This window comes from Nansenia antarctica (assembly GCF_963989245.1).
Source record: "Nansenia antarctica genome assembly, chromosome: 3".
NCBI lineage: Eukaryota > Metazoa > Chordata > Actinopteri > Argentiniformes > Microstomatidae > Nansenia > Nansenia antarctica.
Genome location: NC_137688.1, coordinates 55,705,000 through 55,709,999, shown reverse-complemented (window position 1 = coordinate 55,709,999; position 5,000 = coordinate 55,705,000). Strand labels below are relative to the sequence as shown.

Sequence of the window (5,000 nt, the reverse complement as noted above, 5' to 3'; positions counted from 1 at the left end):
GTGGGGTGTCTTGGTGAGCCTCATTCAGTGATATGTACTGTATGTCATGCCTGCATTGTACAGCGTGAGATGTTATCCTAAGTTGTTGTTGATCATAGGCTGTTCATAGGCTGCCCATATCATATCCTCAATATATGATATTGAATATGTGTCGTACGCAGATGACAGTGGATTTCTCGGTTCAGTTTTGTTTGTCTCTATTGGTCATATTGGTCTGCTGTGTGTTTCTAGTGAATGACTAATGTTGCTCATGTCACTGTCACAATGCTTGAGCTGTGTGTCTCTGTATGTGTCTCTGTGTGTGTGTGTCTCTGTATGTGTCTCTCTCTGTGCATGTCTCTGTGTGTGTCTGTGTGTGTGTGTCTCTGTGTGTCACTGTGTGTGTCTCTGTGCGTGTCTCTGTGTGTGTCTCTGTGTGTGTGTGTCTCTGTATGTGTCTCTCTCTGTGCATGTCTCTGTGTGTGTCTGTGTGTGTGTCTCTGTGTGTCACTGTGTGTGTCTCTGTGCGTGTCTCTGTGTGTGTCTCTGTGTGTTTCTGTGTGTGTCTCTGTGTGTCTCTGTGTGTGTATCTGTGTGTGTGTGTCTCTGTGTGTGTCTCTGTGAATCTCTTGTGTGTCTCTGTGTGTGTGTCTCTGTGTGTGTCTCTGTGTGTGTCTCTGTGTGTGTCTCTGTGAGTCTCTTGTGTGTCTCTGAACAAGGAGGGGAAGGGAGTCATCCATATGATTTAAATGTCAGTGTGTGTGTGTGTGTGTGTGTGTGTGTGTATGTGTGTGGGGGAATCTGTGTGTCTATGTTAGTCATGATGAGTTCATAATGAGGTCAGGGACGGTCACGGTCAGAAAAGGGGGCGGGGGCGTGGTTTAGGAGACGGCTCGTTGCAGAGGTCGGGGGGTTGAGAGGTGAGAGGTCAGAGGGGGGAGGAGTCAGGAGTGAAAACACTGACCACACCACGGGGTCATCTGAGTTCAACAACATAACTCATAGCATTTTCACACACACACACACACACACACACACACACACACACACACACACACACACGAACGCACGCACACACACACTTTTCTATTTTCTATGCAGTTTTTACATAGATACTAGTTTTGATATGATAATATGAGAATGATAATAGGAATATTTTATTATTTCTTACATAATGATATCCAGAAAAAGTAATGTCTTATGCAGGAATCAATCAATCAATCAATCCTGTAACTCTGGTTTTGCCAGCCCCACTTCAGCCATCAGAACCGCATCCTGCAGGAATTAACAGTGAGCCTATAGTTGAAATCTTATAGAGCAGATCAGGGGAACAAACTCTGAAACAGAGAGTGATGAGAAGTCGTTATGTACGTGTGTGTGTGTGTGTGTGTGTGTGTGTGTGTGTGTGTGTGTGGCCCAAGCTGTGATCCGTGTAACAGGCTGATTAGGAGTTTATGGAGGTCAGAGGTCAAACAGGAGCAAGAGGAGTGACCTTTTATCCCCCGGTCACAGAGAGGATAGGGGTGTCAAAACACACACACTCTCGCCTTCTCTCTCACACACACATCTCTTTATTAGGTTTACTGTCTATCTCACTCTTTTTCACTCACTCTTGGGCCCAATCCCATTTCTTATTTTTACCCCTATCCCTCTTTGTGCCCCTCGCTTTTTGACTTGCCCCTCGGAACAGAGTTACAAGGGGTAGTGGTTGAAATCTTCCCCTATGGGACAACCCTTCAAGACAATGATTCGTCATCAGTAGTATTATAGAAAAGCATGGACGCTCACGATTCGTTCCTAACTTATAAGTTTCACACTATCAATCGATCAAACAAGTCATAAAATAAAACAATGCTTCATTACCAGGCCATTTCATGACAGAATGGCAGTGCTCTGTAGGCTAGCAACCCGTGCTCCTACCCTGCCAGTCTGCACTGAGATATTAGAGGAGCGGCAACAAGTACAACAACTTCACTGCTGGACTAGTAACATTTCGGGGGTCATACACCATCAAAGGGGGGAAACGCGACATTATTTCAAAATGTACAAAGCAGCCTTCAAACAATGTTGTAACGTGAGCTAGCTAGCTAGAGGCATCAGCATACTAGTGATTTTTTATTTTATGCTTGTTATAAAGAAAAGGTCTATAATACATTTAAACAACATTCAACTAAGATAATACGATGGTTATTACAATTTACAATCTTTATTAATGATGAAAATAATTACATTTGTGGGTTCCATTTGTTGCTTGTCGATGATTCGCAAGGCATTCTGGGAGATATCTCCACTCATGAGGCCCAATCCCGATTATCTTTTTTACCACTTCGGCTCGTTTTGGAGTCACTCGTTTTGGAGTCACTCGTTTTGGAGCCAGAGCCGTAGTGGTTCCCCGGGGGAAATGGGACAACCCTTCACTAATACGTCATCCGTAGTGTAATGAATGGGTTAATTCATAGTCAGGACAGCGCATGCGCCTTAGAGAGAGTTCATGATATACCAGAAGGTGACTGACAGGTGTCGAGAGAACCGAAGTAAACTGGTTATACCTTTGTTGAACCCAGACTCAAGTGTCTTATTATTCTATGTCCAAGTGACATTACACGTAGTATCATAGAAAAGCATTGACGCTCGCGATTCATTCACAACTTGAATGAACTTGAACGCTATCAATCGATCAAACAAGTCATCAAATAAAAAAGAACAATGCTTCATTATCAGACCATGACAGAATAAGCTCTAACCTGTATGAAACCTGTGCTCCAGTGGTGTAGTCTAGGTGATACGCAAGACTATGCCGTGTACCCACTAGGAAAGGCCAAGGATTTCCGTATACCCACTTAAAAATGTGTGAGGATACGTAACGGCGTTTTGTGACAGAACTTTCATTCATAAAATTCACCCCGTCTGTGTTACGAAGGGCTTGACTTTGGGACCATTGGGACTGACTATAGCGTCATATACCATCAACGGGCGGAAACATGAAATACGTCAAAATGCAGCACTATCATGCGCAGATCAGCCTGTGGATAGATAACTTTAGATAGATAACTTTACATTAAATATGTCTACCATCATCCGCTGTCAAACACCACAATTTATTTTTAAATAAACATGATTGTACATCTCTGTAATCGCGCACCGATGTATTTATATGGGGACGGCTGTGCTTGACGATTCCATTGGACTGACGCCGGGCAGAGGAACAGGGACTGTCGCCCTGCTTTGATAGTCTAATGCAGTGGTTCCCAACCTTTTTGGACTCACGGCCCACTTTACAAATCTCTACAGTATTCGCGGCCCACCTAGTGCACGAAGCGTGTAAAGAAAAGGTCTATAATGCATTGAAATGACATTAGTAGCCCACATCAGACATTAGACATTAGACATCAGACATGGAAATATGTCAATGTGCGGTTGTCATGCACAAATCAGCTTGTAACGTTAGACACACAGCACATCGGCATAATAACGTTTTGTTGTTGTTGTGCTTGTTATAAAGAAAAGGTCTATAATGCATTTAAATGAATGATACAACCCATTAATAATATTACCTAATAACAACTGCTCGGATTAGATTGCCGGTTGTTTTGGTATAATAACAACTATAGCGTCATATACCACCAAGGGGGTGGTACCACCATATACCACACGGTGACTGTCAGCCTGTGACAAACGCGCTCCGGTGTCCTGCCCGCTGTCCCAAGCGCGCTGGACTGTGGAACTTTCTATGTTAAGCACCTCGGCATAACAGCGATTTTGTTGTTATGCTTGTTGTAAAGAAAAGGTCTATAATGCATTGAAATAACATTAAATTATATAACCCATCAACAATATTACATAATAACAACTGCTCGGATAGGATTGCGGGTTGTTTTGGTTTAATACGTGCCATAGCTGTAAATAAAACATGTCATGCGTGTCTATCATGCACACATCAGCCTAACGTTAGATAGATAACTTCACATTAAATATGTCTATCATCATCCGCTGTCAAACGCCAAAGGTAATCTTTTATTTCTAAACAGGAATGTACATCTCGATGTGAATCGTGCTCCTTATATTATTATATAATATATTATATTATGGGAAGGCTGTGCTTGACGCTTCAATGGGGCTCTCCTGCATAGGCACAATAGCGGCATAATAGCGATCTTTTTTTGTTATGCTTGTTGTAAAGAAAAGGTCTATGATGCATTAAAATGACATTAAACTAAGATAATACGATGGTTATCATATTTTTTCAAGTCTTTAATTACAAGTAATTCCAGAAAAAGTAAATGACATTTCAGGCTCGCTTCCGTATTACGAGAGCGAAAAGAACATTTCTGTAGATGTTTCGCAATGCATGCCGGAAGGGAGTCTCATGGCTCTGAATCGAACGAGGGTCAAGATTTGCTCCAAACGGAGTCATGGCAAACCCTAACCCTAACCCTAACCCTAAATGAGTAATGAATTGGGACACCACTACGGCTACACGTGAACGCGCAAAACGGAGATTAGGGGTGAAAACGGAGCCGGAGTGGTGAATTGGGATTCACCCTCAGTGTGCCTCTGAAAAAACTCAGTTTGGAGGGCCATGTAGCCCTACCACTTCGCCCTACCCCTCTATCCCCACAATAATTGGGACACTCTACACTTTGTACGCTTTGAGTTGCATTTCATGTACGAAAGGTGCTATATAAATAAAGCTTTACTTACTTACTTACACGTGAATGCGCAAAACAGAGGGGTACGTCTAAGTGGTAGGGCCATGGGGTATATTGGGATTGGGCCTTTCTTTTCCTTTCTCCCTCCCTATCTATCCTCCAGTCTCTCTCTCTCTCTCTCTCTCTCTCTCTCTCTCTATTTCCCTTTCCCTACCTCCCTTCTCCCCCTCTCTCTCTCTTTATCTCTCTCTCTCTCTCTCTCTCTCTCTCTCTCACACACTCTTTCCCCCTACCTCCCTTCTCCCTCTCTTTCTTGCTTTCTCTCTCTCTCCCTATCTCCCTTTCCCCTCCTCACTCTCTCACTGTCACCCA

The 5,000-nt window shown here is 43.2% G+C and overlaps 1 protein-coding gene across 3 annotated transcripts in view; it reads left to right on the top strand.

Annotated features, from left to right (window-relative positions):
- dnmt3aa (DNA (cytosine-5-)-methyltransferase 3 alpha a) overlaps positions 1-5,000 on the top strand; it is a 31,375-nt gene that overhangs the window by 12,024 nt on the left and 14,351 nt on the right. The gene's annotated exons all lie outside the window — the stretch shown is intronic.